Here is a 25,624-nt window from a genome sequence, read left to right as displayed (position 1 = left end):
CACCTGGGTGGCTCAGGTCATGATCTCAGGGTCCTGTGATTGAGCTCTACTGGGCTCTGGGCAGGGAGAAGCAGACTCTGTGCCAAGCTGGGTCATGTCCTCAGCTCCACAGGGGAGTGCCCCTCCCCCAGCTTGCTCTTTCTCTCAAATAAATAAATAAATAAATAAAATAGTTTAAAAAATTATGGAAAACTAGAAGCACTTGGGCCCCACACAGCCTCTGGACACTGATGTCACAGAACTATAATCCCTCCCAGCTTCTGGAAAACACCTATTCTAACACTCTGGTGTATCTACATCCAGAGACTTTCTCTATGCCTCCACTACCGTATGTATGCATTTGTTTTATGGAAATGTGATCAAACAATAAATTCTACACAACTTCTTTTTCCACTTAATAATTTATGTAGCCATCTTCTCATGTCAGAGCGAATAGATCTCCTGCATCATTTTTAATGCCCGAATAGTATTCTGTTCACGGGGTGAAGCACGATTTATTACCCAACTTCTTTCACCGGCTTGTCTTCCCAAACGAGCAACTCGGAGCCCAGAGAGGCCAAAGCCATTTTAGAAGGAAACACAGAGGGGTGACCTCAAATGGTCAGTCTGAGAACTGGGATGAAAATGAGCACAGGAAGGTAGCCAAGTATGACATGGCGTCCCACAGCCAGCTTTAGATACTCCATGTCTACCCCCATGTCCACATGTCTCCACCACCTCTGCCACATCAGAAGGTCAGAGGATGCTATTCTGACTCTTCCAGAATGCTACCCTAGAGCCACCACCTTTGTCCTGGGCTCTGGAAACCTGCGCTGAGGCCTCTAACAAAGACCTCGGGAAGGGGTGCCTGGGTGGCTCAGAGGGTTAAAGCCTCTGCCTTCAGCTCAGGTCATGATCCCAGAGTCCTGGGATCCAGCCCCACATCGGGCTCTCTGCTCAGTGGGTGCCTGCTTCCTCCTCTCTCTCTGCCTGTCTCTCTGCCTACTTGTGATCTGTCAAATAAATAAATAAAAATCTTAAAAAAAAAAAAAAAGACCTCGGCCTGCCATCTGCTATGCTGACGCCATCACACATACAGGTCAGTGCCTTGTGTTAACACCCTCTCTGGAGTAAAGCCACCTTCTCGCTGCCCTGCAAGTAATTTATTAAGAGATAGAGGGACTTGACTCTCACTTGGCCAAGGGCAAACCCGTGGAGAAAGAAGCCAGGACCTGACCCAGCCCTGGTGGAAGAGGAAGGAAGATGATGGGGGCCACACTTCCCCCATGAGCAGCCCCCTGGATCGGCCCCTTGGGCTGTGAGCGTCAGGAAGATCCCGAGAGGCATTCCCACGCCCCTGCCGTTTACAGGAAGAACAGTGGTTCAGAGTAAGGCTGCCATCCCTGCCCTGCCACTCCCCTGCTGTGGGACCTCAGAGTGTCCTCTCCTCTCTATGCCCAGTGCCTTCACCTGTACTTATGGGACGTCGATGAGAATGAAACAAGATCATCACCCAAGTAGTGCCTGGAACAGAGCGAGCTGCCTGACTGGTGTTGCCACTGCCCCAGAAGCCTGGCAAAGAGCCAGGAGCAGTCGGGACACCGGCCAAACTCTTCCCCAGAGTGGATGGGGTGGGCAAGTCCTTCAGGCCTTAGAAGTACTGCTCCTCGAAGCCCCAGGGAAGGCTGGCTGGCCTAGGCAGCTGGAGACACCACAGGTCAAGCCGCCTCCTCTTCCATTTACCCCGGGTTCGAAGCCTGGAAAAGCAGCCCTTCCTGTGTGTGCCATGATATGGCATGGCTGACAACCCTGGGCCAGCCCCACAGCCTGCTCCACATGTCAGATGAAGACCCTGACCCCCAAGACTTGTCAGAGTGGCTCAAAGCCATGTGGCCAGTAGTGGCAAAGCCCAGACTTTCCCATCACAGGTCGTCCTGCGGATGAGAAAGTGGCTCAGAAACGCTAACGGGAAGTGTGGGGAAACTGGATTCGTTGTTCAGAAATACCATCTCCACAGGGCTCTGCCAGAATGCACAGACCCCAAAGCCAAGCTGCCTATAATTACCACCAGGTGGGGCGATGCCAGCCCCCTCACCCCGTGAGGACCCTCCCTCACTGAGCTCAAGTGCAGAATGTGAAGCCAGGGCTGAGGTAGGCTAGCATGGCTGGGAGTGGGGAGAAGGACTGTCATCGGGGTCAGTCTCATCCAGGCCAGGCTCTCTTTTGCAACCAGCATGGCTCAAATGAAAAGCAATTTAAAACACATGGAAGAATTAAGGCAGGCGACTTCGGTTTACAGGCCTGTGCCAGGCGCTTTCACATTTCATCTTTATTATAACTTCAGAGATAGACACAATAGTCCCCATTCCACAGCTGTGGAAACCAGTTCAGAGAAGTCAGGCAACCTGCACAAAGTCACACAGCCAGTACAGAGAGAGATCAGAATTAGAAACCCACCTCCTAGGGGCCAAAAGTGCCCAGTCAGGCTTAGAGGGCTAGGAGCCAAGGAACCTCAGAAATGCAGCCATGTGTGGCTCAGGCTCAGAAGACTGGGCACGGCCTGGCTGACATTCCAGCAGAGGAGATGTGACCTAGACAGCACTGGGGGTGGGGTGTCTGTTGGCCTGGCCCCAGAGCTGGCTCTGTGACCTTGGGGAAACTGCTCCACCTCTCTGAACCCCAGCTGCCAGGTGCTAGCAGGACAACAGAGGGAGATAACCCCTGACCCACTTCTGAAAAGTGGAAGTGAATGAAACCCGCTGAGCCTGTTAGATGTCTTGGTCTTGGAGGCCAACTCCTCAGCTCTCCTAAACTCAGGGCTCTGAGTGACCGGGGACTGGGAAACAGAAATCCCACACCTGTCCTCCCCCAGGTCCCAGGGAGCCAGGCCTTCCACTTCCCCATGAAGGAATCCGGGCCCAGGAGGAGGGGGATAGCAGCCTGCCAATCCTCACTCCAAGTTAGAGGAGACAGCCAAGGCCTGAGTCACTCCTGGCCTGGCCCAGGGAGGTGGGCCAGCTGCCCAAGTGCTGTTCTCCTGACCTTGCCCAAGGTCAGTCCAGCCAGTCTCCTGCAGGACCAGGTAGGGTCCACATGGACCTGTGAGAGCCCAGGAGCCAGAGTCCTGGGCTCCCACTCTGACTGGGGTCAGCAGAGCTGTGTGACCTGGAGAAATGACTTCACTTCTCTGACCTCCAGTGTCCTCATTTGTAAGAACAGGTGTAATACCACCTGGAAGGGATGTTGTGATGGAACTTCTGTGGGGGTCCGGAGCTGGTAAGCACCCAAGGAGACAAGTTGGCATGGCCTCAGGCACAGACCTTGACCCTTGGCTACACTCACAGACTGAACAATCTTATCCAGTCCCGTGGCTTTAAATACCATCTACAGGCTGAATACAGGCTCCCAAATTTCTCTTGCCCGGAGGCCTCCTGGGAACATGCCCTTCAACTCAACACCGCACAGCTGACCTGCTGCCCCCACTTGGATGTCCCACAGCAGCTGACATAATGGGTCGTCCGACTTCGAGGTTCCTTCCAGACCCGCCCTGCCCCTCCCACCTTCCTCATCTCTGAACGGCAGCTCCATGTGACTCAGGCACAAAGCTCAGGCAACTCCTTAAGTGCTCGAATTCTCTTCCACCCCACACCCGGGGGCAGCAAACCCCATCTTTCCTATCTTCAAGACCATCCCAGGACCCGGCTGCAGCTGACCACCTCCGCTGCTACCACTGTGCCTGTCGGTGTCCCCCACTGCCTTCCCACAGCCACCTGCAAGCCACGTGTTCCAGGGGCCTCCATCTCCTCCCAGATATCGACATGCTCCCTCCTTCCCTTCCTTCGGGCCCCTATTCAAGCATCATTTTACCAAGTACCAGCCCTATCTGCCACGTTCCCTCACTGTTTGCCCTGCTTTGTTCTCCTCATGCGACAGACCACCTGAGAGATTATATATTTCCTTATCGATGAGCATCTCCGCCACTCGGAGGACTTCTTAGTTTCCCAAGCCCTTTCTCCTCTATGTTCTCATTTAATCCTCATGAAAAAGCTATCATTTCTATGGGTGTGTGTGTGTGTGTATGGATTATTATCCCACTTCACAGATGAAACAACTGAGGCCAAGGCAGTCAGTACCATGGTTAAGGTCCCAGAAGCCTCCTATTGCCTGACCTGAGGGCCTCTTCCCTTACAAGGCACATGAGGCTGATGACAGGATGGTCCCTTTGCCAAACCAGTGTCAGCTCCTGGGGACAGGAAGTCAACCCCCTCAAGATCTGACTTAACATTCCATTGCCCCTGGGGAGGACCCAGCCCTGAAAGGTAGGGGGAGAACAGGAGGCCTCAGGAAGAGATGTAGGATTAGGAGGCCAGAGCTCCCGATTGCCAGTACTTTCCTTCCCCCACCCCCACCCTGTCTCCTCCAAGGAGGAGGGACTGCCAGGGGCCAGCTCTGTCTCCGCACACTTCTGGCTCCCTCCTCTGAAAATCCCCTAGGGACAAGGGACACACCAGATCTTGTGATCCATCTATAATTGCTGTGATCCCGCCCTGCAGAAGGGAACTCACTGGCCCGTCTCGCCTCAGGTCTGGGCCCAGCCCAGTGGCACCGCCATGCCAGGCCACTAGGTGGTGTCCCAGGGCCCAGGCTCCAGCTGCTCCCGGGGAAAGGGCAGACAGAGCAGCTTCTCTCCCAGAACCCAAAAATCTGCCCCACCCCCACCTTGGACTAAAAAGGAGAGGAACCCAACCAGCCCCAGGGTCTCAGAACCCAACACTGGAAGAGCTTCAGAATAGTTTATTCTCCAAGTGGGAAACACGAGGCACACACATGCCACCAATTTCGCGCCCCCGTCCTTGGCAGACGTCACAAATCTATCCAGGTATTGCTATTGTCCCGTGGAGCCCACAGAGCCCTTCACCAAGTGATTAGAATTGGCAAGCGAGATGCACCCTGCTTGCCAGCCCTTTCTTTCCCTGACGAGAAGACAAGGTCCCGGCTTACTTTGTCTCATCAGGAATCCGGGCTGCAAAAGCCAGCGGGGCCAGAATGAGGTCATATGACCCCTGGGACGCTTGTGTAACCATGGTTAAGTCCCGGGGAAACCTCAAGTGGGTAATGGCAACGCTAATGGAGAGGCTGCCGGGCAGCCGAAGGGCAGCTGCCTCCTTGTCCAATTGTCACCCCAGTCGCCATGGGGGCAGGGCACAGGGAGGACAGCTCAGCATCTGGGCTTCTGAGCTGGAGAGGCCCCCAAAGGGGGCAGAAAGGAAGGTGGGGGCCCAAGAGACGAAGAGAGGCTCTTAGGGTCTGCGTGTGGGTGCGGGCGCACGAGGGTGTCAGTGTGTGTGTGTGTGTGTGTGTGTGTGTGCGCGCACTCGAGCCCGCACGCCCAGCCAGGAGGGGGAGGGGCGGCACTGACAGAGGCGCCTTGTCCTCCTGCCCCTGCACAGGCTTGTTTTCTTCCCAAGCTATTAATGTCGCTGCAGCTTCAAAAGCCGGGTGACCTTTAAATGCCGAGCCTCCTGCTCCTGCCCAAGGCGTGGTAAAGGCTTAATAGAAAACTCAACCGGCCACAGCTGCTGGGGTGACGGCGACAAAGCCAGTCTCATTCTGAGGGGACCGGGCCGTGGGGCAGCCGCACCTGTGCCCACCTCTGGGGGCACGATGAGCACAGTGCGAGGGGAAAGGAGGCCTGGTTGGACCTGAGAGAAGCAAGAGGAAGAGGAGGAGAGACAGACTCAGCAATACCTCGCCCTGCTTTGTGACCTTGGGTTGCCCACTTAACCTCTCTGGGCCATGGCCTATCATTTAGTCCAATCTAAGCCTGGGGCAGAACAAAAGTCCCCCTTTCCAGAAAAAAATCTTTTAAAAATCCATATTAGAAAAAAGAAAGAAAAGAAACACAGTTGCTTTCCTAATTTTTCTCTCTCTTGTCTCAATTTCCATGGCCAGGTGTGTAGGCAAGGGGAGCTAAGGTAGGGCCTAGGCCAAGAGGTTTCAAAGGAAATTAATAAGGGAAGGACTGGTCCTGGAGCCTCAATCCCAAGGACACCTTCGTCCCTCCCTGGGGCTCCTGAGGCCCCAGTACAGGGCTGGGCTGCCATAAAAGGCACCATCAAGAAGCCCCTTCTGCATTCCAGCTGAAAAGTCCAAGATGAAGCTCCTCAGGCATGAGTAACGTGGTGTTTGACTCATCTTGGTCGGATAATGGTCATAGTAGGAATGATACTCTAACACTATTGCTGGCTTCCTTCCAAGCCAACCCTATTCCAGGTGTCTTCTGCATGTTCACTCTTATCATCCTCTCTCTGCAGCTCTGCAAGGTGCATACTGTCCTTGTGATTTCTACTTTATGGACAGAAAAATGAAGCACAGAAAGGTCCTGGGACTTGTTCAGGTCACACAGCTAAGTGGCCAAGACGACATTTGAGCCTGGGAGGTCTGACTCCAGAATCACGCTATAAATCCATCCACCACCCCCGCCCCCCCCCCACCCTCCCGTATTCCTAGAGTTGAGCACAGAGCCAGGCATGTGGCAAGAACTCAAGTAAACCGGAAGTGCGTCCTCAATGGGGCAGCAAAGTTGCCCTGGGGGAGGCTGGGGGTGCCTAGGGCCGGTGTTGGGAGAGCAAGGGAAGAAAAAGGAGAAGTTTGCAGTTTGCAGGCAAAGCCTTATCCTGAAGGAAGGACCATTTCCTTACAAAAACCTTTTCGTACTCCACCAAGGTTGTTTAGTTGCTGAGAAGACCAACTGTTTTCTACTTCGACCTGAACTTCTTAAAAACTATTTCCACAACAATCCCTCTCTCCATCAACAAATTCTATCAGCTTAGCCAAGACACTCAACCCAGGAGCCTGCGAGGAGATCAAACGTCCGTGGACAGAAGGGGTGCTGCTCCCCACTGCCCTACTCAGGGGCCGCACCCCGGAGGAACCCCTCTGGGTTGACAGCAACATCTGTGTACCTGGGACCAGGTCAGTAGCCCAGACTTAGAGAAGGGAGCCACTGGCAGCTCAGGTGCAGGCCAGAGAAGCTGGGCTAGTTCCAGGCATGAGCTCATGCTGGCCCAGGTCCATCTTCTTGGGAAAGAGGGGCCAGTGGCCCCTCCCTGGGCCTCTCCTTCAGGCAGTTGGGCTGCAGGTCCCTCCAGAAGCAGGGTCTGCATAGTCTGGGGCTGAGCTCTCAAGTCTGAACAGTCCCAGATGTCTCTGAGCCCCTGGGACAGGTGGTCAGGCAAGGATGCCACACAACTGAGTATCTGAGAGTGCCCAGGGAATCCAGGCCAAGGAACCAAGATTAGGGAGGGGTGCTCAGGGTGAGCAGGGGAGCGTCCTGGGAACAGAAGTCCGACTCCTGCCTCCTTGCCCCCACACTAATACACACTGTGCACTCACCCACTGATCCATGAATCTCAATTCTATGGAATTCATATACTATGTATCATGGAAGGATACATTTTTTGTTTACAACAGTGAACAAAAAATGAGGCATCTCTATACGTGTCCCTGCCCAAGACCCATGGCTAAGGGGAACAAGGCAAGGCAGTACTGGACTACAGTATATGCGTATACATATGTGTATGTATGGAGAGGACATTCACAAGAAACTGATCCTATAGGTTTCTGCTGGGAGGAATTAGGTCATAAGGGAAACTTTTCTCTGTAAATCTTCGTATATCTTTTACATTTTGATTCATGTTCATTCATTGATTTAAAAATAAAATAAGCAGATCACCTGTAAAGAATAGCAAAAGGACAGCAATGCCAGTGATTCTTTCATCTTTTTGCCTATGTATATTATCTACAACAGACATGATTCAGTTTTTAAAAATCATTATAGCAAATGTCTATGAGTGCTAACCATGTGCCATATACTTTCTAAGCCTCCAAGTAAAGGAATTATAAGACCCACTTTACAGATAAGGAAACTAAGGCCCAGAGAGTTGATATCACTTACGTGGGATCACACAGTCAATGACGGAGCCAGAATTTGAATCCAAACGGCAGAGCCCCAGAGTCCATGCTCTTCTTAACCTCCTCCTTACACTGTCTCTCTAATTAAAACAAAACAAAACAAAAACTGAATGATAAGAAAAAAAATCTTAAGAAAAAGCAAACCACAAAGCCTGTAGGACTTTAGAACTTTTGTAATCCTTTTGAGTCCCAACTCCATCCTTCCTGCCTCCATTTGCCCAGCAGGCCTTCGCCAGTCCTGCCTCAGTGGAAGCTGGGCACCAATCCTCCCCCCAGGGCTCCCTCCTGCTCAGGGGCCCGTCCACCTCCTGGTGGCCTTGCAGGAGAGAATGAAGGGCGGTGGGTAAGGCAGTGGCCGATGCCGCCGCTGTTCCAGAGGTCAGACCACAGCGTGAGGGGGTCCTCCAGGGCAGGGCAGGGCCAGGTCTGGCCAGGCAGCTCCTTGCAGAGGGGAAGCCGCATGTTGGTTGTGAACACTGCGGAGTCAGGGGTAAGAGGCTGCAGAGCATGTCGTCACAGAGGAGCTTTAGCTCTGGGCCAACCTCAGCTTTCATTCTGATCACCACTGCTTGGGTGAGTGGAGCTTCTCTGACTGAGTTTCCTCATCTGTAGAATGGGACACCTGTTCCTCTGAGGACGGGTTCCCCTCCAGGGGGATTCTTGCGATGGGCACACACAGGCTCCACACAGATGCTCTCAGCCTGGAGAAGCTGTTAGTAAGGCCCCAAGGCCACACACTTCTCTGGGGCTGAGTCTAGAGCCTGGTGCAGGAGTCAGGCCTGGCTGGGGTTACGGAAGGGGGAAAGTATGCAGCACAAAGGTCTCCCAGCAGGGGCCTCCAGGACCTCAACGTGGGGGGCCCTGGGGCCCCTGAGTGGAGCACGGAGCTAGCCAACAGCCCCATTCCTGCCCATACTCTGCTATGCATCCTAGGGGAGAAGGGACTGGAATATACTGGGGCCTGGGTGGCCCAGACCTCCCAGTACTCCTGGGGGCCTGCCCCCTAGGGGAGGGGCTCCCGGCCATCCCCAGGGGTGAAGGAACGCAGGCACACAAGCTGACTGGCCTTCTCAGAAGAGCCTCTGGCAGTTGAGGAATGTAGGCCCAGGGCTGGGGAGCAGAGCCTTGGGGAGGAGGTGGTTGGCCCTGAGCTTCAAAGGAACAGGCAGCAGCTGTGGCTGGGAGGGCCTCGGCCCTCCCCCTCTGGCAGCCAAGACACCATCAGAAATTCCACCCCAGCAAGAAGGGCCGGCCCAGACAGCAGATGGGATTGCTTAGAGCCACTTACCAGGCCAGCTACTTTCCCCGACCACAGGCTGCTCCCCCTCCTCGCCGCAGCTCCTTCTCAGTCTGCACAGCAGCCGAGCTCCCCTCCCAAGGCCTGCGGCGCCCAGAAGCCAGCCGCCGGGCATCCACTCCAGACCTGAGGCCCTCCCTTGTCCACACTGCCTCACCTCCACACAGACACGTGCCCACCCGTGCCCTCAGGAGAGGCCTGGAGAGGACAGTGGGAAGAAATCACATGTTCTCACTTCCAGATGGTGCCTGTTGCCAAAAGTGGCAGAGCTCCTGGGCCTACGATTTGATCCCAGCTGGGATTTGAACCCAGACTCCTGGGCCAGTGCTCCCTGTCCGTGTGGTGCACGCACTAGTGACGCCAAAGTAGCTCGCATGCGACATGCACCAGCTCCCTCAGACCCGTTCGCTCACGAGGCCATGGGACAGCGACAACCTTCATTAGGTTTTTCCTGAACACTCCCCTCTGCCCCCAGGTGCTCAGTCATTCCTCTCTTCACCCGACTCTGAATTAAAATTATAGCCACACTCTCCTCCATAACCCTAAGGGCCCCCTGTGCGAGCCACTCCCTTCACTAGGCTGATGGCAGGGCGGCGGGAGGCGTCCACCTGTGCCCAGAGTGTCTTTTACAGTGTCTGGGGCAGCAAAGTTCAGGTTGACCTGACCCACCCCAGCGCGGGCCAGAACCAGAGGCACTGCCTTCCCAGTTGCTGGCAGGATCAGCACCTGGAATGTAGCCCAGGGAAGGGCATCGGGCCAGTGGGGCTTGCCAGCCCTGGCCCTCAAATCTGACAGTCAGAGGAAGGGGGTGGGAACTCTTGGGGGCCCCATAACCAGCTCTCTTTGCCTCCAGGGGTCTCAGTCCCCACCGCTAGAAAACAGGAAGAGCCCCTAATGAGTCTCACCTCTCCCACCACTGAAACCTCCCAGGGATGCAAGGACATGGAGGGGTTGGGGGTGGATTAGGGCCAGAGAAAGGTACCACTGTACTAGGTACAAACCACGAGGTCTGCAGAAGTGGCTGTATTCCAGTCCCCCAGGGCTGGAAGGACTTGTACCCTTTCTTAGCTATAGAACCAGAACCCCTTCCCACCCCTTTCCTCACATGAGACCCTCAGCAAAAGTCTGTTCTATAAGGACACTAAGTCTCTCAGCCCCTCCCCTCCCCCAGATGTTACACATAATCAGAGAACCTGTCATTTACAGAATGCGGGTTAATAATCCACAAGCATCTAGCACTGTCCATCACGGCCTTCTACCAGTGTCAGAGCCATTTTACTGAGTTATGTGTGACCCAGAGGTTGTCCAGGGCTGGGCCACATCCAGCCCGTGTGGCCTTACATGGCAGAGCCAGCATGCCTGTCAAATCTTCCGACATACTGGTTCCTCTCGAGGGTTTTAAAGCCCGGGTTCAACCCCCGCGCTCTTGTCTCCTGAGCTGTTTGCAGCTCTGCCTGTTTCCCCTCCTGCTTCCAGCCTGCTCTTGGGAAATGTTAATGTGCTTTTCTATCAGTCTCAGAAGCAAACACTCTTTGCATTAAAGCCCTGTATCTCAGATGGGAGTGAGACTTCATCAGACTCCCCTGAGGTGTTTGCTAAAAACACATATTCTCCACCCCACTATTAAATCGGAATCTCGGGGGAGGGGGTGCTGGGAATCTGCTTTTTAACAAGCTCTTCGGATCATTCTGATGCCCAGTAAAGTGTGAGGACCTCCAGCTCACAGGGTGATGCAATATAAAGCTCTGGATTCTAGTTTTAGCGCCATGACGAACCAGCCGGCTGACCTTGGGCAGGTCACTTTACCTCTGGGGCCTCTGGCTTCCCATCTGAAAAACGGGCAAGGAGGACTGAGATGATCTCCAGGCCCCTCTCCCCACTGACAGCCTCTGTGTGTGCCCTAAGTCCCCAGATGGTTCCCAGGTGTCTGGACTGAATTTTATGGCCCGTATACTGTAAGCACGCATTAAAGAGAGTTCCAGTCGGACTGATTTAGGGAGATCTGCAAAAATACCTTCTCTCTGGCTCCAGGCCCTAAACAAATGACTTTCGGATTATCCATGACACCTCCCCCTCTCCCAAGCACCTACTTGCTTCATTCCAGCCGGAGACAACCAGGATTCTATAAACACTGGGTCTGCACACCTGGGCTTAGTCAACAGTCAGCAAACAAAGGCTCTGTCAAATCACCCCACAAGCCCAGACTCGCACCCGCTCTGTCTCTCAAGGGGAAGAACCCAGCCTGGGATGTGCGGACCCTGCATGCCCTTCCTCCATCACAGAGTGGGCATGAGGGGCTGGCTTGGACAAAAGGCGTGGCCAGAACAGCCCCAGCCTATGGTGGATTGCAAGGTTTATCCAGACTTAAGGGCTGTGAGGCAACAGTCTGGGAAGCAGCCAGCAATCTCTGGGATGCTGGAAAAGCAGCTGGCTGTTCCTTAGTCCCTAGGTTCCTTGTTGGTCACCCCTTAACTCACAATGTATCTAGCAAGTGCTCAAGCATTGCTTGCTGGCTGTAAACATAGGCTTGATTTCGTCCTTCAAGGGCTATGTATACATAACAGTGGAGCTGTGGGGATTATCAGGCCCACAGACACAGGGTGAATTCAGATTCCTGCCACCTTTGCAGACGGTGAAGCTATGTGTGCTCCCGCCAAATTAACCAAGGGGGAAGGATGAGCAGGCAAGGAGAGAACGGAAGCCCAGCTTCTACAGTGGGACACAGCTGGGAGTTCCAGCTATGGTCTGCTGACCCTCCTCCTTTAAGGATACTGAAATGGATTATTTTCTCACTCTGAGCACGCCAACTGACCCAAATGGTGGTGCTTTAAGTGTGCACCGTACTTCACAGTTTACAGCACACAGTACAGTACAGTTTACAGTACAGTACAGTACAGGGGGGCGGGGGGGGGAGAGGGGGGCGAGCCGCGGGGAGGAGGAGTCCATCAGCCCTTTCCCATTCTGCCAGGCTCCAGGCTGGGCACGTCCCATGTGGCAGGGACCCACTCTGGCCCTGTGTGAGGCACTTCACCTACACGGGATCCTCGGAACAACCCCGCAGGGTAGGAAGCAGATTATCTGGTAGATGAAGAGACTGAGACAGACACAGAGGAATTAACTCGCCTGCGGTCTCACAGTCAGGAAGTGGCGAGTCAGGATTCTTCCCCAAAGCCCACACTCCCAACCACTTACCGCACTGACACTGAACTTACACTGGTGGGCCTCTGATCTCTGCGTGGGCAAGGGGAGAAACAGGCTCCAATGGTCCCCCCTCCCCCTGCCCCTGGGTATCCTGGAGCAAGAGCAGAAGCACTGTGTGGAGGTGGCCCTAGAGCAGGGAAGCAGAGCGGAGGTGGGAAGACTGAGTCGTCCCGCCACAGCCGCCCCAGGCCCAGAGGGACCAGCACCAGGCTCCCTCTCCCACCCCCAGCAGGACCTCCCTGTCCCGGGCCTGGTCTGTCCTCAACACTCAGCTGCAGGCCCCACAGGAGGAAGTGGCCACACTTGAAAATCATTGCCATGCGGGGCTGAACTTGGGGCTTTTGTTCTTGAGCAAGGGCAGTCACATTTCATTTTCAGGAAGGAGCCGGGAGGGTGGGGCCGCTCGGCATTGCACAACCAAGACAGGCTCAGACACACACGGGTCCGCTGTGGAAGTCTGCTTAGACAAGCGGGAAAGTACTAGCAGACCCACGGCCTCTCCCCCATGGCAGGTCTGCACAGAGACCGGACACAGGCCAAGCCATCCTCCTGCTTTTTATTTATTTTTTAAATATTTGTAAAAAGATTTTATTTATTTATTTGACAGAAAGAGAGACAGTGAGAGAGGGAACACAAGCAGGGGGAGTGGGAGAGGGAGAAGCGGGCTTCCTGCTGAGCAGGGAGCCTGATGTGGGGCTGGCTCCCAGAACTCCAGGGTCATGACCTGAGCCGAAGACAGATGCTTAAGGACCGAGCCACCCAAGTACCCCTGTCCCCCTGCTTTTTGAATCAAGGCCTTGTGGTCAGTCATCTCAGCAAGCCAAGTAAAAGAAGGAAGAGTAAGGTAGCAGAGGCAGGATAAGAACTGAGGCCTCCAACCACCCTGGGCAGAGGGTGTGCAGGGGGGGAGCCTTGGGTCTGAGAGAGGGACCACTTGGCCACATCTGGCTGGGAGGGGCAGCCCCAGCACCGGGAAAACCGCCTACCTATGCCTCCTGCCCTTTCGAGAGCACAGCATCCCCCCCCAACCACACAGGTGCCACGCAGGTGCCTCATGGCCCCGGCCCTCCCCTAGACGCAAGGGGAGGACAGCAAACAGCCCACAGCAGTATCTAGAGCAACTTTGTCTGGGGGCAGCTCTTCCCTCAAAGAGTCACCTCTTGCTCCCTCCTCCCGGAGGCGGTGGTGGGAAGGATGGGAGAAAAGTCAGTCAAAGGAAAAGCTTTTTAAAAAGTAATACAAGAATAAACCAGGTTTTGAGCAAGTCCCATAGCCCTTGGAAAAAGGGCTGTCCTGAGATCCCCGGGAATGGTCCCCTGTTCCCCTCCCCACCTTGCACAGTTCAGAGGCGAAGGTTTTCACCTTCTCCCCTCCTGCGCCTCCTCACAGCTTCACCTCCAGACCCTCAAGGAAACTGGTAGAAATGGGATCCTTGTCCTTTGTCAGCTACAAAGTAAACAGCTCTCTGGGGGTTTGCCCTCCTTGGCCAGGAGGGGTCTTCTCCCACTCTCAGGCGACCAGGGGCTCCCACCCTCCCTGAGCTCTGCTGGGGCGGCAGTGAGTTCAGGAGAATGCACGGGTTCAGGGCCCGCTGGCAGGGGCAGGCCACCCACCAGGTCCAGCTCACCCCCCTCAAAGCCGCTCTGTTTGTAAAGGGCTTTCGGGGACAGGAAGCAATAAACAGAGTCAAGCGGCCAAGATGCAGGGGCTGATTATGCAGTTTATGGATTTTCCAGGCCGCTTTGTACTCTCCCACCAGCTGCCTGGGGCTCTGCAGAAAAAGGTGCTGGCAAAAGACGGGCCGGTCCTTGGCTTGAAAGGTGGACTTCTGCCAGGCCTAAACTGGGTCTTTCCTAATGGGGGGGGGCTGGGCACTAGATGTCTTGCCTGTCCCCACAAACACCTTCTCAGTGCCATACACCACCAGAGCCCAGACTCTCTCTCTCTCTCTCACCAGCCCACTGCTCACCTCTCCACCCAGCTCTAAGTTACTTGACTCCCCAGAATTCCCAGAGGGGAGGGCATGCCTGGCCAAGGAGGCCCCTTCCAGAAGGTGGGTGGCCCTCCCTCCCAAAGCCGCTCACAGCTCAGCTCAGCTTAGCCTAGCGTGGCCGCCCTGGGAGTGGAGAGTGAATTGGGAATACCTGAGCCCGGTGGGGAAGGGGGTTCTGGGCAGCAGGGCCTCCCCAGTACCAAGCTCAGCTCTCATTTTCCCCCAAACAGGCTGTGATCCCGTGAGACGGTGGCCCATGTGGGCAAGCTGGGCAAGGCAGTAGGCGCAGAGCAGTTGGCAAGAGCGACAAGGGGACAAGGGGGAGCACCCCCACTCGTCTCTCAGGACACAGTAACCAATAAATAACATGAGACACATGCCCAAAATGGAAGAGCATGCGGCAGAGACCTTCGGGGGCCAACACAGAATGACACGAAAGAGCCAAATGAGTGGGCCTTGTGCCCACCACGCTGGTTTTGCGGAGGCGTCTGGTGTGTACTCACGTCTCGGGACAGGCGCGCACAGCAGACCCTAAGTAGCGGTTATCTTAGAGGTGGGGCTGCGGGAGGGGTTCGCTTCTGTGTACTTCCCGCGGCTCTGCATCCTTTGAAGTTTTTCCACAAACAGGCATTATCTCTGTAGTTTGAAATTAAGAATTTAAAAAAATAATAAGGTGCACTGCCAGGCGGATGGGCACGCATGGGGGAAAACAGTTTGGTAGCTCCTTACAAAGGTGAACACAAAATTACCCTATGAGCTAGAGATTCCACTCCTAAGGCGTAAACCCAGAAGACCTGGAAGCAACGAGTCAAACGGATACGTGTAGACACAACCATGTTCAGAAGAACATTATTCACACTGTCCCAAAGGCAGAAACCACCCAGTGTCCATCCACAGAGGAACGGATAAGCAAAATGCAGTGTACACATAAGGGAAAAAGGGGAGTATTCCTCAGCCATAAAAGGGAATGAAGTTCTGACAGATGCTCGAAAACACGCTAAAAGCCAGACACAAGAGGACAAAAGCTGTATGATTCCACTTCGATGAGTTACCTAGAACTGACAGATTCCTAGAGACAGAAACTAGAATAGAGGCTACCAGAGGCTGAGGGAATGGGGGAAGGAAGTGTTTGTTCGATGAACAGTTTCTGTTGGGGATGATGAACAAGTTCTGGAAATGGATGGTGGTGATGGACGTCTATACAGTGAACAGACTTAATGCCACTGAATCACCCCCTAAAAATGGTTAAAATGGTAAATTTCATGATATATATGTGTGTGGGTGGGTGTATTTTATTTATTTGTCAGAGAGAGAGAGAGAGAGCACAAGCAGGGGGAGTAGCAGGCAGAGGCAGAAGCACAAGAAAAAGAACTAAAGGGGCTCCTGGGTGGCTCAGTCAGTTAAGCATCAGACTTGATTTTGGCTCAGGTTGTGATCTCAGGGTTGGGAAATAGAACCCTGCAGGCTGTGTCAGGCTCCGAGCTGGGCGTGGAGCCTGCAAGGGACTCTCTCTCTCTCTCTCTCTCTCTATGAAGGAAGGAAGGAAGGAAGGAAGGAAGGAAGGAAGGGAAAAAGGAAAGAGAGACAGAGAGAGAGAAAGAAAAAGAACTGAAGACTTAAAGTCAGGCAGGAGGAGGCGCTGAGGGGTAGAATCGCCAGAGTCACCAGACAGAAGGGGGCGCTCCTCGAGCTCACCAGACAGAGGGCAACCAGCACACAGGAAATCCTGCTGGCACAGAGGGCCTCTGTCCAGATCCGCATGGAGCAGGCCAGGAGACAATGAGGACTGTTGATGAGGACTGTTCATGTGACCTGCAGAGAGTCCCACAGGCCATGGGGCCACAGGGAGACAGCAGTGCAGGGGTACTTTCTGGAATGTTTGGAAGTGGTGGGTCATGACACACTAGGCAACGGTTAGCGTGCTGGAAAATGAAGCAGGCCTCTGTGAGCTTGGGCTAGAAAGAGAGCAGAGAGGAGAAAGGGCTTGCAGGGCCTGCAGGGAGAGAGGAGGAGTGAACAGAAGGAGACTAGAGACAGAGTAGAAGAAGAGGGTGCTCTGCTGGCAGAAGTGACTCCTTCATTCATCCAGCAAACATCACAGGGCGTTTCCAGGCCCTGGATGCTGGGGAAACGGAGGCCAGGGCAAGGGGGTAAGGGAACCATCTCATCTGATGAATACCTAGTGCCCCTTCAGCACCACCGCCCACCTTGCTCAAAAATATATACCTATATAAAGCCAAGAAACCCAAAACTGCCCCCAGGCCTCCACCTTTCTCTGGAAAGTAAAAATGTTTCTTACTTGAGGCCAAGCTGTTCAACTAGGAAGTAAGATCAAAACCGCCCGTGTGGGCTGGTTAGCCCGGTAACTGCACCGCAGTCATGGCCAGTGCGCCCACTGGTCAGCTACCAGGCATCCACAGGGACCAGATTCTTTCCTGTTGGAGGGGAGAAGCGGGGAGCCGCACAGGCATGCCAGGGCGGGACCCCGGGCTTTGAGGCCTGTGACTGCTGGACTCGGACTGCCCAGGTGCAGCGTTTCCGGAGGTCCTACCCTGCTCAGCTCCGATGGCACAAGGACAAAGAGAGGCCATGTGTGGGGGCGCATTTGAGGTCAGCAGCAGCTCTGCCTCGCTCAAGAGAAGAACATTTAAACAGTGTACTTTCTTAAAAAAGGACATTGTATCCAGGGCCTTCCTGAAATGTGTAATGTGTGTACGTGGGCGCGGAGGAAAGAGGGTGGCAGGCAGTTCTGAAACATCTCGACTTAGCCATTGTGTCTTTCTCAGAGACCCACTCCTTCTAGAACTGTGCTGTCCAATAAGGAGCCACTCATCACCTGGGCCAGTCTAAGTTTCAACTGTAATTGACTGAAATGAAATGGGATTTAACATTCAGTTCCTCCGTCATTACCACCACATTTCAGTTGTTTACTGGCCATCCAGGCTAATGGCCATCACGTTGAGCAGGATATTTTGGAACATTACCAACACTGCTGGAAGGACTATCAGACAGTGCTATTCTGGAACCTAAAGGGGAGCCCCTCCTCCTTGGCAGTATGAAGCCCTGGAGCCCTTTGTGACAACTGTCTGGGGGAGACCAAGGACTGTGGGCCACTGATCCCCAAAAGAGGAGTCCCTCCACATCCTTCTGGGAAGGGTGGGTAAGGGCAAAGACCCCTTTCTCCTGAGCAGGGGTGAGCAGTAGTCTCTCCTCACTGATGTCCTCAGCCTCTGCCAAGCTCAGAGCCTTGGCCTGCTTCTAAGAAACCTGCCAGTCCAGGCAGAGAGAGGCAGAGTCCAGCTAGAAACCCAAGTCCCAGTTCCAAACCACACTTCTGGGCCTCGGAAGTCCAGGGTCAGAAAAAGCCCTCTAGTATGTCTGCCTGGAGAAAGGGTGTGCTTACGTCACAGGGCTCCTCCACTGTCCCCTTTCCTAGGTACACCCCATGATGGCCCTGGCACCACCTCCCTGGGCTCGTCTAGAGCAATGGGAAGGAGTCGGAGGAAAGAGGGGCCATGTGTGGGAGTGGGTGGGGAGGCTAAGGGCTTAGAAAGAAAAGAACCAGTACTTTACAGAAACAGATGGACCAGGCTAAGGAAGGGGATTCTGAGAAGTGAGTAATGTTGAGTGTTCGGGTCTGTGTCTTTTTTTTTTTTTTTTTTTAAGATTATTTATTTATTTATTTGACAGACAGAGATCACAAGCAGACAGAGAGGCAGGCAGAGAGAGAGGGGGAAGCAGGCTCCCTGCAGAGCAGAGAGCCTGATGTGGGGCTAGATCCCAGGACCCTGGGATCATGACCTGAGCCGAAGGCAGAGGCTTAACCCACTGAGCCACCCAGGCACCCCTGGGTCTGTGTCTTTGAACCAACCACAGAGAGCAAGACTGGTCAGGGCACCCTGCAGCTCTGCACACGCCACACACATTTCATGGCTGACACACGTGCACTCCTGACCTGACCAATCTCCTTCAGAGCTTCCCCATTTCAGGCAAGGGGCATCCATCACCGTTGTCCCCACAGCACATCTCAGCTGGCCCTCAAAGTCAACCAAAACGGAACCCATAAATCTGCAGTTGTTGGGGTGGCTCAGTTCGTTGGGCATCCGCCTTCAGCTCAGGTCATGATTCCAGGGTCCTGGGATCGAGCCTCACATCAGACTCCCTGTTCAAGCAGGGAGCCTGCTTTTCCATCTCCCTCCACCCCTCCCCTGACTGGTGCTCTTTCTCAAATAAATAAATCTTAAAAATAATAATAATAATAATAAAAAGAACAAAGAAAACTGCCCTAACCAAATGTAAGCTTAAGGAATTATCATAAGACAACACCTTGTAAATATCCCTGTCAAGAAAGGAGACGTTGCCAGACACTGCCAGACCCCTCCCCATGTCACACGCTGACTTCTGTAGTCATCACTTCCTTGCATTCTTTTACTCTCCAAATGTACATCCCTGGACACTGCGATATGATTAGTCGTGAATGTCATTTGTCCTTTAAGTCTATCTTAATCGATGGCTTGCCCCATCATCTCTTTTTCCTTGTAATTTGTGAGCTGACACACCCAGACTGTGTGACTATTGCCTTCTCTACTGTCTGAAGGTCATGGACCAAGTTTCCTTTTCTCTCAGGGCCTCGCTTACTCCTTCCTTACCAGCACCGCCCTGGCCAACTTACGGGAGCTCCTGTGACCATAAGAAGAGATAGCCTGAAAGCACATCAGGAAATGCTTATGCTATTTTGTCAAGCAAAGAATGCAGTATGCAAATGAATACAGAATGCTATGCTTTCAGATCCACCAAGGAAACGTGCATGGGAAAAAGGGACAGCAGGAAACACGCCTTCTATCAATGCTTGTCTCGGACGGTAGATTTCTGTTTCTCTTCCTTTGCTTCTTTCTTACCTTTTTCCATGACCAGCCTATAGCAATACGACAGGACACACGTCATTTTAAACATTTTAAAGAAAAGGGTGCACGAGACCAAATGTGCCACCAGGCCTGTCCACTATCCCATCACAGGGCCATTTGGCTTTGCTGTCTGTCCCCAAGGCCACCAACGGTGCGGCTGAGATCCGCAAACCTCAAGCTCACGCCGCATCTGCTCCTCTGATGCCTCCCAGCTGCCCTTCCTGTCCCTGTCCTGTCTTCTGTCTGTGCCACCAACAGAAGAACTCATCTAAAACAATGGAGGTTGGCTTCCCAGCTCCCTGTCACTCTTAGGAGGCTCAGACCCCTTCCCTTGTCTGCATTAGCGCTCCCCACGTTCACCCCCAGTGTGGGCTGAACACACGCTGCTGGGCCCCAGCCCCAGAGCTCCTGCTCCCTAGGTCCCTCAGGGCCAAGAAGTTGTGTGTCTAACGAGCCCTCGGGCAATGGTGATGCCACTGGTTCCGAGACCGCACTCTAGAATCCTCACCACTGTCCTCCTAAGCAAGCCCTGTCCAGCCTTCAAGAGCTAGTTCGAGCTCCCCTGTCCATGCGGCGGGCTCCTCCAACACCCAGGACTGGTCTCCCTCTTTTCTTCCAGGCCACCCCCAGCACTGAAGGTGTTCTGCTCATCTGGGAAAGGGGAGAGAGCGCTGAGGGGCTGTGAGGGTGGGCAATGGGACGAGGTACCCCTCCTTCCCCTCGTAGCGGCTCTTCTGGGCAGAGCCTGGGAGGAGCACTCCTTCGGTGGCCCCACGTTATCCAGGAGGTCTTCTAAAAGTCCCAGGGAAACGGAATCTTTTCCTTCCGACACAAACTTCTAATTATTCCGTGTGCATTCACTGCCACTCAAAAAAATAGTCAATGAGCACCTACTGTACGTCTGGATGCACAAAACGAAAATTTCTTTTCTTCACAGAAACCAAGAATTACAATAGCATTAAGCTACCACAGAAGCCTGCAGAAGGGGCTCCTTCCAAAGGCAACCCAACAGCCCAGCCCTGCAGCCCCGGGGACCACTACACACACGCAGCCGCGGCCTGAGAGGCAGGTGCTGGTGCCCGCCAGCGAGCACGCCCAGCTGTGGTCATGCCCAGCTGTGGTCACGCCCACGTGTAGCCACAGTGAAGGTCTGGTCGTGGATTGCAGGCTTCGTTTGTCCTCGGCTAAGACACCCAGGACTCTGAGGCAAGATTTATGGACAGATATTGTTAGGAGAACAGATGTCCAAGTAAGCGGGTCGAGCAAATGCGGACAATGCTTGTGAGACAGGGAAGCTGAAGGGGACTCCGTTTTCAGAAAGGTCCCATTTACTCACGCTCTATATTTCTTTTTTTTTTTTTTTTAAGATTTTAATTATTTATTGGAAAGAGAGCACAAGCTGGGGGAGGGACAGAGAGAGAGAGAGAGAGAGAGAGAAGCAGACACCCCGCTGGGCTCGGAGCCAACATGGGGCTCGATCCCAGGACCCTGAGATCATGACCTGAGCTGAAATCAAGAGTCTGACGCTTAGCTGAATGACCTATCCAGGTGCCCTTCACACTCTATAGTTCACCTTGCATATGGGTAAACCAAAGAAGCTATTTTCCCATTCCCAGGGGGAAGCAAGGAACTGAATAGTTCTGAGTTCCTTCTTTCCTTCTTTCCTTCCTTCCTTCCTTTCAAGATTTTATTTATTTATTTGACAGTGAGAGAGACAGAGAGGGAGGGAACACAAATGGGGAGTGGGAGAGGGAGAAGCAGGCTTCCCGCCCAGCAGGGACCCTAATACAGGGCTCAATCCCAGCACCCTGGGATCATGAACTTAGTCAGCTAAAAGCAGTTGCTTAACTCCTGAGCTACCCAGGCACCCCAGTGTTCTCTGAGTTTTATCCTCATCCCAAAACACCTGATAACATCTAAGAAGAACCGGGTCCCAAACGTGTTCCAGGACATTAACTTTGAACAAACCTCGGCCCATACTGGCATCCATACCCCCGCCTTCGGTGACTTATGGGAGAACACCTGTTGTTCACCTGATACTCCCTTTGATTGATCCCTCCCCGGATTCCTGGAGGGATACCTCGGACCCTTTTCCTGTGTGAACCCCTAACTCCAACGACAATGAGACAAAGTCTCCTTTCCTTTCTGAGTCTTTCAGACACTTTGTCTGCTGTACTCTATCACTTATGCTATTCAGTAAACTCTGCTTTCATTTCCTCCTGGCTTGCATTTGCTTTTTATCCTGCACAAAGCCAAGGACCCTCTTGGCTAGTCCTGTGGGGCCCCCTCTGGGTCCTTAGACCTGCCTGACTATGCCAGCTGTGATGGTGCAGGCCTGGAACCCACTGGAGGGAGGCAAAAAGACACCACCTCCTAATAAAAAGGCAGCAGATGTCTAAAGAGCTGACCCTTGTCCCATTTCTGCAAACATCTGGGGCTCTGCACACTTGGGCCTTCTGCCCCAGCAAGATATTCTGAGCAGGCTGAAAACACCAAGGATTCTCCACAGGGGTGTTGGCTTCTCTGTGACCTTGGGCAACTTTTACCTCTTCATGCCCCCATTGCACTATCTAACAATATCTTTTAAAAAGGTAGGAAAGCCCAAAACAAGATGATATAGGTTCCCATTGGAAGAATAAAGGGAGAGATTTAAAAACAAGCAGCAGGGGTTCTGGGCGGCTCAGTCTGTTAAGTGTCTGACTTTTTTTTTTTTAAGATTTTATTTATTTATTTGATGGGAGAAGGGGAGAGAAAGCAAAAGCAGGGGGAGCTGCAGAGGGGGAGGGAGAAGCAGACTTCCCACTGAGCAGGGAGCCCTAAGATCCCAGAACCCCAGGATCATGACCTGAGCCCAAGGCAGACCCTTAACTGACTGAGCCACCCAGGCGCCTCAAGTGTCCCACTCTTGACCAAGACTCAGGTCTTGTGATGCCTGGGCGGCTCAGTCTGTTAAGCACCTGTCTTCGGCACAGGTCATGATGCTAGGGTCCTGGGATCAAGTCCTGCATCGGTCTCCTTGCTCAGCAAGGAGCCTGCTTCTCCCTCTGCCTGCTGCTCCCTCTGCTCGTGCTCTCGCTTGCTCTCTCTCTCAAATAAATTAAAAAAAAAATTTTTTTTAAGATTTTATTTATTTATTTGGCAGACAGAGATCACAAGTAGGCAGAGAGGCAGGCAGAGAGAGAGAGCGAGGAGGAAGCAGGCTCCCTGCTAAGCAGAGAGCCCGATGCGGGGCTCGATCCCAGGAGCCCGGGATCATGGCCTGAGCTGAAGGCAGAGGCTTTAACCCACTGAGCCACCCAGGCGCCCCTAAAAATTTTTAAAAAAAAAGAAAAAAGGACTTAGGTCTTGATCTCAGGGTCATGAGTTCACTTTGCATTGGGCTCCGTGCTCAGGGTGGAACCTACTTAAAAACAAAACAAAGCAAACAAACAGACAAGCAACAATAACACCATCTGTAAAAGTAAAAGAAAGAAACTGCAAGGAGAGCCAGCAGGGAAAATCCTTCAGTGCCTCAGTGGGGAAACACTGCATGCATTCAGGCTCCCTGGAGCAGGGTGGAGGGGCGCAGCAGGAGCTCTGGAGAGCTTCTGAAAGACAAAGGTCCAGGGCCCCCTACTGAATCAGAGTCCCTTGAGGTACAAGGAACATGCAATTCCCATTCTCCATCCCCCACAGCAAGTCAAAGAGCCTCAGGTATTCCGGGGGCTTCTAGGCCTGAGACACCACCCCAGAGGTGAGAAGCAAATTATTATCTGAGAGAGGAGGAGGGAGGGACAGTGGCCGCAGGGAAAACATCAAGGGACCTAGAGACCAGCTGGAGAGGAGAAGGAATGTCAACACTGAGGTGCCCTTTGTTTCTGGCCCCCCCACAGAGCTCTGATTCTAGAGAAGGGATACCTCCCTCCCAGTTTAGGCCCGCCAGTCCTCTAGGGACCTGCTGCTTTAGCCAACGCACATCTGAGGCCTGGGCCGCTCCTTCCTCTGACCACCAATGATCCCGGCACATTTCCTCATGCTCTCCATGCCTTGGCCCCAGCAGCTCCACACTGATCAGCTGCGACTCTTTAGTTCAGGATTCAGATCACAGTCCTCCCCCTCCAAGTAGCCTTCCCAGAGGCATTCTAAGGCGCACCCCCGCACAGCCTTGGCCGGTTAGATTCTTGCTGCACCATCAAGGTGGCAGCACTAGTCACCCATCACAATGACCCATGTGCAGTTGGTGGCCCCTACGGGCAGTGGATTGTTTTGGTCTCATTCAGTTCTTCGACCCCAGCACCCAGGTCAGTGCCCAGCATAAAGCGAGTAAGCAATATAGATATATATGCCAACCAGGAGAAAGGGAGGAAAGGAAATTTTACATCAGATGGCTCCACTAGGCAAGTTTTGTCAAAACTCTAGAGACATTAGACAATTATTTTTTGTGGCACTTCCTGTGTGCCACGGAGAACCCCAAGACCAACGGAGACAGAGACAGACAGGCACCCAGGCAGTGGGTGCCAGTCCTTGTTCTCCGCCAGTTGGCTACAGGTAAGGTAGTCCATGCAAAGGGAGAAAGATAAACAACTAGCCCCCTCTGGAGCCCTCGCTCCCTGTGGTTTAGGGGTCCCCACGGCTCCAAGCATCACACTTCAGACAAAGCCCAGGTCCAGGTTGCTGTCCACAGAGCAGCAGCCATTTGTCCCTGCTGAAGGCCCCTCATAGTCAGATACGGGGGACACTGCTGCAGCCATCCGGGGGAGCCCAGGAGTCAGAGGTCCCCACTGCGGGGCGGAGGGCCGTTGAGAAACAGTGAATGGGACGGTGCCATCCAGGGCCTTCTCCCCCACGCCCCTGTCTCCTGGCCTACTGGCCGGAAGCAGCGGTGGGGGAGGGGGCCTGCACCCACCCCACCTGGCCTGTCTGGGCCCAGGGACAATGAGGAGGATGGTCCACGGGTCCCGGGGCTTTCCTGGAGAGATGCTGTGAAGAAAGCAGGAACTCTGAGTGGCAGCACAGAACGCGGGGAACAAAGTGTATTCAGGGTCAACCGGGGTGACTGAAAGGGAGCCACATGACAGGCACGTGGTGAGGTGTGTCCCCAGAGCCTTCATCTGATTTTCACACTAAGCCAGGGAGATGGCCCCCTTTCCCCTTGTCTTACCAACAGAAAACTTGGGCAGTGTTCTGCTGAAGGAGAGCGAGAAGACAACCCTCAAAAATGGGGTGTGTCTGGCCAAGGCCGAGCAGAGACTGAAGGGTCTTTGAGCAATCATTAAGGATACTCGCTCTCTGTTCTCTATCTTTCTTAAGGTCAGGACAAAATGAGATGCGATTTCAGTTAGATTCCAGAAGGAACTCGTGGACTATAAAGAAGCGTAGGAGAGTTCATTTCCCCGGCTAGAGCCCCAAAAGCTGCAGCCCCATCAGGTACCCATTCTGCAGGCAGGAGACTGGACAACTTGACCTTTGCCCCCTTTGCCACCACGAGTGTATCACCTGATCCACTGGACGCCCCGGGTCCTATCCCGAGGGAGGCTCTCAGATAATGCAAATCTGAGGTTAAAGACATCCTTGGCTGCATTTAACAGGCAGATGGGGAGAGAGTTCAGATATTAAAATGATGTTTACACTTTGCTGATTTAATCAACGAGGCTAAAGTGACTGCATTAAAGTTAGCAGGAGTGCAGTATTGCTAGAAACCTACCAGGTCGCCACTCGGATAATGGAGATGGTCAAAGACGCAGTAACAGTGACCGAGGTGACTATATTTTTCAAACGCTGCTGCTTCGCCCCCAGAAGCCCCGTCCCTGGGGGCGCCCTCGCCCACTCACCAGTGAACTAGTCTCTGGCAGTGCTGCAGGCCACCAAGCACATCTGCTATTGCCCCAGGCTGCTCAGACCAACACTTGTGCTTTGGCCTGGAACAGAAGGCTCCCCGAGACCAGAGGAGGGGCGTCTGGGGGGGGGGGGCCCGGAACAGGAGTAAGATGCTCAGTCCAAAGAGAGGATCCTCAATCTGAGGATTTATCTCAAACCAGGTAACCCACTGGTTGGGATCGGATGCAGAGTGTACAAGCTTGTGACAATAACTTAGCCGAGTTTACCCAAACGTGGGGTTTCCTGAAGGTCAAAGGCGTCACATTACCAAAGAGGTTTAAAACCCCCCATGCTCTCAGGAGAAACCAGGGCCCAGAAAGGTCAGAATCCTCTCCCTCAAGGTCCTGCCAAAGGATCAGCACAGACACCTGCTCACCCACCCGGCCCACCGGCCCCAGCGGCCAGCAGCTGCCTCTGGGA

At 53.6% G+C, this 25,624-nt stretch overlaps 1 protein-coding gene across 4 annotated transcripts in view; it reads right to left on the bottom strand.

Moving 5' to 3' along the window:
• LOC111151429 (CUE domain containing 1) overlaps window positions 1-25,624 on the bottom strand; it is an 81,392-nt gene that overhangs the window by 21,685 nt on the left and 34,083 nt on the right. For 3 of the 4 annotated variants that reach the window (XM_022509431.1, XM_022509429.1, XM_022509432.1), the window contains exon 2: window positions 7,937-8,033. The gene's annotated coding sequence lies outside the window, so the exon portion shown is untranslated. Of the gene's footprint in view, window positions 1-7,936; window positions 8,034-14,947; window positions 14,989-25,624 lie in introns of those variants that run through there. The other variant, XM_022509430.1, reaches the window with a different exon arrangement.

Source organism: Enhydra lutris, unplaced genomic scaffold (assembly GCF_002288905.1).
Source record: "Enhydra lutris kenyoni isolate GAN:26980312 unplaced genomic scaffold, ASM228890v2 scaffoldscaffold26, whole genome shotgun sequence".
Lineage (NCBI taxonomy): Eukaryota > Metazoa > Chordata > Mammalia > Carnivora > Mustelidae > Enhydra > Enhydra lutris.
The sequence above is the reverse complement of the archived record's forward strand: the minus strand, read 5'-3'. Positions and strand labels throughout refer to the sequence as shown.